Here is a 13,734-nt window from a genome sequence, read left to right on the forward strand (position 1 = left end):
AGTAGTGTTCAATCATAGGGGTGAAAGGGATTATGTACATTATATAAATGCACATAAAGCTTAAGTAATAATGCAGTATTTGTTTATTATTCAGGCCTGTCGCATCTGTTTCTAACACCAGAAGGAATAAATGTCATAATATATTTTAAAGATACAGATGTGTGTGTGTGTGTGTGTGTGTGTGTGTGCACATATGGATGTAAACTAAAATATAACTATACATATGCATATGTACTGCATAGGCTTTCATACATATATAGTATACAATAAATGCCATGTTAATAAACTTAAAAGTAGTAAATAATAGAAACAGAAACAAGATAAAAAACAAAATGAAAAAATAATTAAAACAATAACTATTCCATTCATTCTGAACATATCACACAAGATTGCATTAGGAAACACAATAAAAATGTGCTTTTAATCTGATAGTAAAAAAACCCAATAAAATAAAAATGAAATCCATTAATGAAAATAATGGATCTTATCCAAACTGGTTAAACACTTAACATACATGATTTTTTTTCAGTTGGTGATATAGTAGTCTTAGTCACATACTGTGGTTGTTACAGTGCAATTAGTACCACTCATTGCATAGTGTTACCATGTTAAAAAATAAAAAAAGAGAATGGCTTCACAGATGAGACACTTTCCTTACCAAACTAATATTATAATGAGAGTATGCAAAATGTCATATTTAAAGCTGTGACATTGTTACTGGCAAGGGACCGAATATCACTCTTATTTGGTCTCGGTCAGTGGTTTGGTTGGTGGGGGTGGCTGAGTGGGGAGAAGAGAAACCATTTATCTGGCAGGCTGATTTAAAATAAATAAAATAAAAAGGTAACTCGGGGGGATGAAATGTATTCAATATCAGGGAGATTGATTAGTTGGTGCTGCTAATGTGATCACGCCACTCCAATGTACCTCATTTTGATGGACATCACTCACTTTACTCCTACAATTACCTGTGCACCTCTTCACTTTAATGGTTAAAAATTATTTACATCAGAATTAAAAGATTGTGAAATTGAGGTTATAAAAGAGTTGTTTGCAGTAATTAAATGAATCCCATATATTTTTAAGTGTTCTGCCTGAATGGTTTTTAATTGTTCCTCATTTGAGTTTTTTTGTCGCATGTTGTGTTCCGTATTTGGCAAATTGAGAGGTATAGCTATGATCACAAATAAGTATTAAATTGAACAGATATGGGATAAATTAATTTTTACATGACTATCACCTCCACATAATTGGCAGCTATATAAAAAATTAGAGCTGTGTGTGATAAATTGCAAAGCTAGATGATAAATGAACTTACACACCTTTGGCAGCTTTACCTGGTCTCTGCCCACTAATCCATCTTTCCTGAGACTTATTCTAATTATTCAAATCTTTGAGCAGCTTCAATTAAGTACAATATTTTAAAAATCAATTTCCCCACAAATGTTTCTTCCTATTTCCCCCAAATGTAGAAATACCCTGGCCTGAGGCCCATGATAGGCAAGTGTCAGTCCCGTGCAAAACGACAGGTTTTCTATACATTCATGTTATGACTGTCTGTTATTTGCCATCCCTGCAGTGCTAGAAATGAGAGCAACCTCACATTAGAAAGTGGCAGTTCCCAGCTTTACAGTACCGTGCAGGAGCCCTTTCCTCAGTCAATACATATATGATATTATATGCAACGAATGAGGCATCTTTGAGGTGATTGAGTCAGAGCTAAGTTTGTGTGTAGTGCAGCCTATCTTCCTTCTGAATACTGGTGAATCATTATTAAAATGTATTATGCAGGCATGAAATATGATTTCCAAAGATTCAGAACTGGGCCAAATCCCAACATGTTTTCACTGGAACTCTCAAAGCCTTTCTCTGTAAAGCCTTGCCAAATTTCAGCTTATAGTTCAACCATTGTAGCTATAGATGTGCAAAATACATTGCAAGCTATTTTGTACAATGAGTAAAAGAGTTTTTTTTTTTCTCTTTTCTTGCACTTAAAAATGGCTAAATTTTTGTATTCAAACTTTCCAGAACATTTCTCCTGGTAACAGCAATTAGACCTGTAAAATTTTGTCCCAGTAGGAGGAACTGTTAGAAAGTTATGAACAACTGAAAACCAGGGATTATAGTGAGAAATACTTCAACAACCTTAACTCTATCTGTTGCTGACAATCCAAATATAATATACAGGCTTGAGTGTATTTTTTGCATATTATGTACATTATGAATTACCATAGTGCAGTAAATTTTTCTTTTCAAAGGAGAAAGAAACCCCAAAGTGACCAGAATGTATGTTTATAGTATAATTTACACAACCTTTTCCCCTTATTTTGGGAAATGATTCCCTTTCATTTCTTGGCATACGTTAGATAGCGATGCCTGGGGAGGAAGGGGGCAGGAGAAATGCCTGTTTTGGCATGTCCCACCTGGCAAGTATAGATTTCTGTGTGAGTGAAGCTGGCTTCAGTAAATAGCACATGCAAAGCACTTACTTTTCATGCAAGTAAAGTTTATAAGAAGAAACTCCACAAAATGGGAGAGTAACTTTTAGGAAGGAAGCCTATGCCTTGCTTGGTGAATAGGTCCCCATGCTACCATAATAATGCACATTTCTACTAGGACAAACACTTATTTGTTCAAAGTGAATATTAACACTGTAATTTACTACCTAATTACAATTTTATAGTAATAACTGAAAATGTGGTATTAAAAAGCCTGGCATACACTGCTCCTCACTATTTGGCTGTTGTTAGTGGTATGGTATGTGACTTTGTCAATATACCAGCATTACAGTGGAGATTTCTTAGCAACATTAACCTTGCTGCAAAGTACTGTTCCATACTTTATTATTATTCAAAGTTTATTATTTTCTGTATTTTTAGAAAGGTTTTATTAAAGGGCCTGATCCGCCTCTCATTGAAGTTGATGAATAAATTCCCATTAACTTTAAAAGGAGCAGGATTAAGTCCTGTGAACCTCAGTACATATAGCGGATCTTGTTCGTGTAAAAGGCACAGTACTCAGTAGTCCTTGAGGCAGGCTTTATAACATTGCACCATTTTCTAAAAGGATGAGATATTCTCATAAGAATGATGCATCTGATAAAGTGGGCATTCACCCACGAAAGCTTATGCTCCAATACTTCTGTTAGTCTTAAAGGTGCCACAGGACCCTCTGTTGCTTTTTACAGATTCAGACTAACACGGCTATCCCTCTGTTACTTGTCTCATAAGATTGATTTCCTTATCAGCTAACTGTAAAGGATTTGTTTTCTTGAAGCTACAATTAAAAACAAAAGAAAAATTAATGCAACATTAATATTTAGAAATAAGATATTGATAAAATTTGCTTTCTTTATCATGAAAATATACAGCAAAAATGTCACGTTTTGTAATTTCTTTTGCAAAACAAACAAAAATGTGTTTTACTATTAATACTATTGATTTTATTTTTGGAACAGCTTTATTCCCCTTCTGGATTTTCTTTTTTTATCAAGTTACCTTAATCATAACTAACTTCAACTTCAAGGGATAGATTTTTCAAATGCTATAAACCCTGCTGGTCTCCATTTACCTGGAATTGATAGAAATTACTGTCATATTAAGTTATGTGAAACAGGGATTGTCAATAAAAAGTCAACATTTATTCTTATTTATTATACAGTGGCATTGAAGATAAGGAAATAACTGGGATACCTCAGATAGCATTGTGTGGTAACTGTGGGTAAATGATACGTTTTAATGATAACCATTCTAACTTATAATACCAAAAATCTGTTAGGTTGCATTAACATGATGTATTGACAAGTCACATTTCTACACACACATGCATCAAGATGTGTGTGTGTGTGTATGCGTGTGTGTGTCTGTCTGTCTGTCTAAAACTCATGATGTTGTGGGTCATGTATACCTTTGCTAGGGAGGAGAAATCACAACTGTGCTTTTCATGAGGTAACCTCCTCACTCACGAAGATAAAAATTATATCAGACCTAACCTGTCAATTATTCTCTCCATAATACAAAACACACTATTGAGAGATACACCAGTTATCTTGAATGTGTGAAAAGAGCTCAGTGATTGCTGAGTGGCAAAGCCCTTTTCCTCTGCTTTACGATAAATGCTGTAGCGACAGTCCATCATGTGTTCCGTTTACAGAAAATATTCAGTATATGTTCATGAGATTCAAATTGAAAATTCCCTGAGGCAGGGAGAATACATGTGATTTGTATGCACCTACCCTTAGCAATCTCTCCATTGGTCTCCCTGCTGAGGGAAGGGGAAAGAACGTAGGTATGACCATCATTCCTGACCTTCCTGTTGTCATTTATTCATTACAAGACAGAATGAAAAGATCCAGACTGCAGGATAGAAGAAAGCTAGTGGTGGCTGGGGAATGGATGCTATTTCATTGATTTTGGATGTTTTTATAAGTAAAAGAAATGGGTAACCATATAACTTTCTTTGGTTGTTATTAATTGATTGCATTTGCTTTACTGCATAATTTTGCTGGTGACATTTTTACTTGTATGTTTTTTTTCTATTCTGAATAGCAGTCCTTGGCTGTCTACTGGGGGCAGCTTATCTGTGTGTAGTGCACATGAGGATGTGTGCGTCTCCATTGATCCTAGCGCATCCTCTGTGCAGAGCATATTCCCTCGCACTGTAGTAAAGCAGCCTGAGGACTGCTCTAATTTACAATATTCTCATCCCCTTTGCCTGAGAGAAGGCAGGTGGGCCCAAGGTGAAGTGTACCATGTCAGCCCAAGGCATGAATGATTGCTCTCTTTTGGTCACTAGGTGCCTGCGTGTACGCAGTCCCTTGAACTTGTACCCCAGGGTCTCAACACCTACTTGGCCCCCAGGAGTTCCCAGCACCTCCTCCCCCAGAAGCTCCTTGACTCATAGGAACCCCAGCTCCATCTACCTCCAGGAGCTCCCTGCTCCCCAGGATCCTCTATACTCCAGAAGCCCCACCACACACCTGTCCCCAGCCAGCTTCACACTCAGACTCCTCACTGAGTTATGCCCCATGACACCCTGGAGCACCCCCATCACAGCAGCCAAGTTCTGTACAACAAGTGCTGTATCCCAACCCTGACACTGCTTGAGGCAGGGCATGTTGGCCATAAGTATAAATTTAGGGTTATATGCAAACTATCTGCTAAACCCAGGGTTGTGAGTTCAATCCTTGAGGGGGCCATTTAGGGATCTGGGGCAAAAATCTATCTGGGGATTGGTCCTGTTTTGAGCAGGGGGTTGGACTAGATGTTCTCCTGAGGTCCCTTCCATGATTCTATGATCTCATTAAATAATTTGAATAAAATGTTAGAGTGGCACAAAACTTCGGAGCTGTGTATAAGTATAAAAGCTAGTGTAAGGACACTGGAATAATTGTTGGAATGATATGCACCTGTACTTAGAAGTGAATGTGGATGTCACGCTAATCGTTTAACTTTTGCATTTTTATTTGTATTTGGTTAATAAGAGGTGTCTTTTTAAGTTTAGGGTGTGGTTGACTGAGTGGAAGGCCCTGTCTGTCTAAGCTTTCAAAAGGTCAGAACTTGGTTTAATAAACTTATCTTTCCAGAAAGCAAACTTCATTCTGCTTGTGGGGGACTGGATTGCTAATAAGCTGGAGAGCCTTTCACCTGTAGGTCACCAGTTTAGAGCCTGCTTGCTTTAGCTGGGATTAAAAATTGTTTCCATCTAATGAGAGGAGATGAGTGCCAGTTCCTCCTCCCACGTCACAACTCACTACTGTGCTTTGCAATAGATGGCATGCTCTTCAGGGCATGGGGTTTTCTTTTACTATGAGAGTGGCCACACTGCGAAATAACACTGGTGCTGCACAGAGTGATTGGATTAGCAGGCGAGTGATTGGGTTGTAGTTAACGAGTTGGGTTAACTCTAGCTGTACTCGTTGAGAAGCTAACCAACTTGAGTTAAAAGCACCACCACTCTTGAATTAAGGGTTTTTCTGTATGGACTGGACTCAAATTAGGGGCAAACTTGAGTTAATTTTGCAGTGAAGACAAGCCCTCTAGGCAGTGGGCTCCAATCTTGATTGGGTGCTCTAGTGCAAGCTCCAGCAGGGGGCCAACATTGTTTCATTCTCTATACATTTGTGGCAGTTGGCAACCCGGTAATTGTCACATGCACTTTGGAAGTTGGTAGGGAGAGTTCACAAATCAGAAGACCTCAAAAATATTATTAGATTTTTTTAAAAAAATCTATAATTTGGACTTATCACTTGATCATTTTGGGGAGGATCTGTGTAATGATTTGGGGGTTTTTTGGTTGGCAACAATGAACCTGTGCGGCTACAAACAGCCTCAGGGGGTTGATGCTCCAGCTGGGGATCAGTGTGACCCAACCTGACACTGCTTGAGGCTAGTCCAATTTTCTGTGCTATGCCAGCAGCAGGGAGCTTACATCGGGGTGATCCTTAAACGGAGAGTTCTAGATAGCTTTAGGAACAGATTCCATCAGCAGGATGGTTTAATGTAGCCACACTGCACTGGAGACTCTGGTCCTTTAAGCTTAATGTAGTGCAATAGCATACACATTTCAAGGCTCACCTTTTCTTTTATTTAATGTAAAAGGGCATCATATATTCTGAGTTTAATTGTTGGGTGGGTGTATAAGTTAAGATCTCACACAAGAATTAATTCCACAGTAGTGTATAATATGACTTTCTGTGCACTATTATTATTATTCTACAACAGTGCAGACATGCCTCAAGTGAGATTGGGGCCCCATTCAGGTAGGTACAACTCAGAGTAAAAGTGTCCCTGCCTTAAAGAGCTTACGCTCAAAACAGACAAGATATGGGAGAAAGGCAGTATTAACTTGACTCATGGTGGTCTCTGTCCAATGAATCTGTTTTCCCAGCTCAGTTGTTTAGTGACCACTGTCCACACCATACAAATGATTGTCAAATTAAGTAATAATAAGTATTCTCATTGACTAAGTCTGCAAACATGGCAGGAAGGAATGATCTATGGAGCATGAATAGTCCTCACCCCTAGATGTGGCCCTAGCAGTTCAGAGTTCAGGCATGTCCAGTATTATCACCTTTTGATTATTGTCCATTATATTGAATTTACTGTTTCATTATGTTTTAGTGATCTTAAAATATAAACACTTGAAGAAGCTACTTGAAACTCCTTTCTTGGTATATATGTCTGCATGTTTTATCTCATAATGTTGTTTCATAATTATGATCATTATTATTCACATATCGCCAACATAATCTACTAGGAGAAGAGCACAGGACTAGGAATGAGTAGATCTGGATTCTCTTCCTACCTCTACCGCTAACCTCACTATGACTTTCGGCAAGTCACATTAACATCTCTGTGCCTCGGTTTCTTCATTTCCTGTAAAATAGGATATGGTTCACAAGGGATATTGTGAGACATACTTTGTAAACCCTTTTTTTAACCTTCGGATGGATTATATACATATCAGCGCCATACAAGAGAGAAACACAATTATTTATTAATAAAAACACAGCTTAGGATAAACTGTATAGGTAAACAGTGTTATTCATGGAAAAGTGAGAATAAACAATGGGATACTGTACATAAGATGAGTATTATTTTTATAGCTCCCAAATACTCTATGTAAACATCACTGGACTTTTATTCTTTGTCTTCCAAGCTAAAGTAGTCAATTTCCAAACATCTTGTTTATGTTAGTATGTGAAATATTTGTATATTAGTGTATTGTATTGATACTTTATCATGTCTGTCCCCAAAGTCACCATTCTAATTTGATGTTCACTGTCATGCAATGCAGCTTGACAATGTCTGTTATTTTATCCTAATACTGTACAGTAGAGTGGGACTAAACTAAAATGAATACTGATATTAGGATCATTTATTTATAATATATGTCCAGAAACATTGATACTAAATAGTAGAGTTCACCTAGATCATTACGAGGCTTTAAAGCAGAATGCCCCTTTAATTAAGGGGTTAAATCCACATGGACTTCTGTGGGGAAACGGGGCTTATTTAAGATGTCTGAGATAGCAGCAAGCTAGCATCTGTGTAGTCTGACAGATGTAGGTTAGCAGCAGTATCAATGAAGACAGATACAGGTTGCGTTGCAGTAGGCAAGCAGCTTGAGGGACATTCAGCAGGGTTTTCAAGGGACAACATAGATTCTTCAATATTAGTAGCGATGATTCATTAAAGATAACAAAACCGAATCAAGCTATTGTGCCACATGTGGGCACCAGCATATTACGTCTCTGGGGAAGCGTTATTAGAAATTACAAAAATGCTGCAGAGTGGAGTGGATCTGCTCTGCAAAAGAATATGAGAGTCCATTGACAATCTTGTTGTTTCATGGGATATGGAATTCTGATGTAAGAGGAAAGTTGCACCACTTATTCATCAAAAGGGCTGTGTGTGTATGAAAGTAATGCTAAGGCATTACTGCAGTAATTAGGAGAACATCATAATTTTGCTTGTAGGGTCATATCTTCTGCCGAAAATGTTTTGTCATAGGATAAAGTTGGCCACTTCCACTGCCAAAAAGCCACTTTAAAAGATTGACAAGAGAGATTAAAGAGGATACAGAAATTTGGAAGTAGTTCTTTTAACCTTTTTGGCAGCAGCGAGCCTCATGGTGGGGCTAGTTAGAGACCAAACATTCCTGGAATTGTTTGCCTTTTTGGCTCTTCCATTTAGGGGTATCAATTAACAACAATTTCACTACTGCAGCAAAGCAGGAGAGGAGACTGTAAATAAGCAGCAAGTAAAATTAAAAAACAGTAATGAGCCTTATGAATACAGGGGTGTTACAAGGCTTGAAAATGCATTTATTTTAGAGCTTAGCATGTCCTGGGAAAACATGATGACATTGTGGATGTATTGTCTTATTTTACATTGCAGAGATTCCATTTATTGGCCCTGGAGGCTGACAAGGAACCAACACCTGTGCCCAAATGTTTTTAGAACCTTGGCAACGGAAGGCATGTTCATTATGCAGGAGAGCTGTAGTTCCAAGTATGCTTAAGGCACAGAAGAATAGCAGAGTTTTTACTTCTATGAAAAAACAGGTTAAGGAGCAGAATGACTGTCATAATGGAGTTATTAGTGTGAACACTCTTGATGAAGGATGGCACTTCTGTGACTGCACATCAGCAGCGGAAATTACACTTTATGGTAAGCCTGTTTTGGTGACCTAAAAACTGTGCAGTGGTGATAACATCAGACTTGGGGAGATTCAAGAAAGACATTCAGTTCCTGACAACTCCACAAAATAAGTCAATTAATAAACTAGTATTTTTGGTCTCGTTTGAACATAGTGCCTCTTCTAAAAGTAGCATTTACTCTTTGGGGCTGGAAAGTGTGTGATTTCGGTTAGTCCCTGGTTGGAGCCTAATGGAAGAATCATAATACAGAGATGTATACTGTACCAAGCAAGGTGTATGATAGCTTTGAAGAGTTATAATAGAGATTGCTTCAGCAGTTAAGAGAACTCATATAAGATTACATGGTGCTAGACTTCCTGGGGTTTGATGTTGGAGAGGTAAGTCCAAGGTTGGTTACTGTTGCAAAATGTCAGTTGTTTTCCTTAAGAGAGCAATATTAGACACGGATGTGAATGCACTGCTTTGTAAAGTCATTTTTGTAGTCCCTGTGAGGCTACACCTGCACTAAAGGTCACATTCCATGAAAGTAAGGCCTGAAGAGTAGGCAGGTGGGCTTTGTTTTTAAATAGGACTTTCTGTACAAACTGTATAAATGAAAAGTTTTGTGAATGATCTGTTATTTTAGGAGAACTTTGAGGCAACTGGGATGATCCATTTACAGAATTTTGGTGATCAGAGAGATGTGAGCTAGGATCAAATTCTCTTTCACCCTATCAGGTAACTTTAAGCATAACAATTGTGATATGCAGCCTTAGTGATGCTTGGCTATCATGGTATAGTATGACGTGTTCAAGAGATGCTGCTGAATGCCTTTTCAAATTGCCATTGTTTTTAGGAAACATTTCAGAACAGTGAGGTCCAGTGAAACAGATTGAACAAAACACATCAGGTCATTTGTATCTTTGCTGCAGAAAAGAATGATTTTGTGTACTGGAAGCTTGAACTGATAACCACAGTTTAAAAAAAAAAAAAGGCTTCGGCTTTTTAGAGACACATTCTTCCAGATGCCAAGATCATTTGGTCCATGTTATGACCCAGATGAGTTTGGAAGGATGCCAAAAAACTAAAAGCAGTTGATAAAACCAGAAAGGTAGTTAATCAAAAATTAGCTAGCTTCTGCAAATTTAAAGAAGCTGAGGTTGACAGAGAGATGGGTCAAATGCATTTCCTACCAAAGGACAACCTGTATATCAGTGATGATCAAACCACAAGAGCTTATGAGCTTTGCTTTGGATGAGCCCCCAAAAGTTTGCAGGTTGGCCAGACCATAAAATGGGCAGTGGGACTTGATTCTGCAAATCTAGTCCCATTTATATTACTGGGATTATTCACAGGCCTGAGGGTTTGCAGGACTGTCTCATCGTTTACATATTGGATTATATGGACACATTGATCTACATCACTGGAAGAAGTGAATTAAACTTTATATTTTACTTAATGTAGTTCCAGTGCTCAACCACACCCAGGCCCAGAGGAGCCATTAGAGGGAAATCTTTCTGAGCCCCTTAGCTGTGGGATAGAGCATGGTTAGTCACGGTGTAGGGACAGTGCATGTGCAGTCTAGTCAGCACTAGGAGCTCTGAGAGGGTAAAGCAAGCTCAGTAAAGTGGGATCTTCAGAGATATTGACTGTTAAGCTCTAGCAGGTCTCTACTGAACATGTATGAACTGTGATTTTTCAAAGAGTTATAACTTCGTGAAATGCAGGCAGACTTTCACTGGGATGGGAAAAGGCACATCCCTGATGCAAAGGCCACCCCATTGCCAAATTTCAAATTGCTGCTCCAAAGCATGGTGGGCAAAACAACATATTTTTCCCTAGCCTTGTTCTTGAAAATGGAAATGGCTGAACCATTTTGTTATACTTTTCCTAAATAATTCAGGCCGAGGCAGACACTCGGCATGGAGAATTTCAGCCTGAAAAGTTGAAGTTTGGCAAAGTTCTAAACAAATGAAAATAGTCTTATATTGGAAGTGTTGGGCTACCAGCTCCTCTTATAATAATGCTGATCAAGGGAACTCTATTATTATTATCTCTAATCAACAAACAAAAGGGGAATTCTTTAGACATTTTTTTTATCACATTAGGTTTTTTGATCACATGGTTGCTTGTAAGGGCAATTTCCAGTGACACCTTGATATTTTAAACAAACAAACAAAAAGATATATACACAGATATAAATGAGAGAACACCTCCTTTTCTGAAGATGCAATGTGGCATACCCAATATTTGAAATAAATATTTAGATAGCTATAGATATTTTAAACATAAGATAATCTTAACTGTGAAAGTACTGTGCAGAAGTATCAAAAATGTGCCCTAATTTCTTGTGTAATAATTTGAAATATCCTTTAATAATAATAGTAATAAGAATAGTAATAATACTGGGGTTGCAAGTTCCTTTATACTGAGCTTCAAGTGATTAATCCTGTCTGATTGTTACAAGATTTAGCCTAAATTTTTTAAAATGATAAATGAAGTGGAAAGATGTTGAAAACAATCCTTTTTGAGTAATATACTTCAAACCATTTTGTTCTTTTTCAAATGTGACAACATGGTTTGTACTAGGAAATTATCTTTCTTAGTATATTAAGATCCTATTCAATACAAAATGAATGAATTTAATTAAGTCAGATCATATTGATTATTACCCATCCTCAGTTTGCAGATATTTTATTTCTATTTTTCCCTCTGGTTCAGCAGTATTTACATTTGCTCTAGAGCTGAGATATCTGCTCTGAGGTTTCTGGTAGCATTGTTCTGCTACTCACATTCAGTAAAAATTCCTCTATTCATTAAATGGATCAAACTGCAAGGCTAAGTGACACAGCGACCGTGCGATACCCTGCTGTGACTGAGACCAGGTCTTGAAATTTGACTCTGGAATCTTGTTTCTTGGACTAAGGGAATCTCAGCATGTTGCAAAAGTTGTGATTGGTCTCAAGGGGGAGGTTGCTTCAGTAGAAACCAGAGACGTGTGTAGATAAGAGGTCACAGTGTAGTGAGTGGGAATGGTAGCTGCTGTGAACAAACATGAAAATTTCCACGTATCACACTCTGGGCTGATACTGGGCTTTATTGGGAGGGATAAAGGCAGAGGAAGACCGAGACGACAAGCTCACACTAGGTGACTGGGATAAAATAACATAACTATAAAAAAAAAAGTCAGAACCAGGAGGTGACACACAATTAAAATCGTATTCGGCTGTGTCTCCTTGTCTTTGAGCCTTTAAAAAATAAAAATGCATTTCTTTATGGTGTCCGCTCTCTGTAGACCTCAGAAGCATTTCCTAGTAGTAGCTCCATATTTAGACAGCCTTCTCATCATTATTCATCTAAGTCATCAAAATTTTAAAAAGGATTAAAAACCCTGATGTGTTATAAATAAAATATGGACTGGAGGACAGTGATAGAATACAAGTACAGTATGTTTGAGGGAATACCCACCACTAGTCCCTCACAGAAGTATTTGGGGCATGTTCTCTTATTGTTTTCTTATTGCTGACATTTTATATATTTAAAAAAAAGAAAGTCAGTAAAGGCAGAATATGATCAATAGCCACAGCTGAAATATAGGCAGAGTATGACAAGCATGTACACTCAACCTTCATTCAAAATTAATATGCATTGTATTTTCTCAGCTATAATTGTCCTGTACCTCGGCTTTCAATTGCTGTAAATTAATTCTGCTAGAAGTATCCCTTTTTACCCATGTATTTGTAGCCTTGCTGTAACTGGAAGGTGTTACTTCCAGGGATGACATTGTGGTGTGACCACTAACATGGCACAGCATCTGGAGACAAATGTATATATCTTTGGAACAGTTTTCTTTGCCCCTCTCCCATTTTTATTGGTATGGCTTTTTCTATTCTGGGCATTTATCCCAGTTTGGTTTAATTTTTGTTTATTGCATACAGGATCCCAGATGATGTTTTGAGATGGGCACTTTATAAATTAATAAATAAATTCAGTATATGCTTCTTTTTAGTGGGTCACTTGGCACATCTGTTTTGAGAGGTAGCTAAATCTTCATGAGCTGCATAAGACGTCTGTAGTTACACAGCATTAGGGAAGACTATCATATTTTAAATATGGACGTGTTACCCATTAAAAAGTCATCATTTAGCGACAGTTATATTCTTTCATATCAAATACTGTAGTATGTTGCAATACTTAGAATACAAAATAATTACTGCATTGACGGTGCTAGGAGTGTAGTAGCCGTGGTTAACTCTTGTCTGTTTAGTGCTGTCAATTATTGGTGTGTTCTCAGTACACTTTTACAATCCATTATCTACGGTAGTCCGATAGTATCTGAATATATTAGTATACACATTGTACATTACTGGAATCAGTGAAATTCATATTATATTGGAAGGGTTCTTCATAGAGATAACTGTGCAAAACATAGTTCAACACTCAGCATTTGTCTAGACTGCAGGCGAAGGTGTGAGATAGGCACACCAATGTTAGTTTAATCTAGCTAGCACAGGTAACAGTGGTGTATGTGTGACAGCCTGGGCTTCAGCACAGGTGAGCAACCCAAGTACAGACTCAGCCTCCCCAGTGGT

The sequence above is a fragment of the Malaclemys terrapin genome, chromosome 14 (assembly GCF_027887155.1).
Source record: "Malaclemys terrapin pileata isolate rMalTer1 chromosome 14, rMalTer1.hap1, whole genome shotgun sequence".
In the NCBI taxonomy this organism is placed as follows: Eukaryota; Metazoa; Chordata; order Testudines; family Emydidae; genus Malaclemys; species Malaclemys terrapin.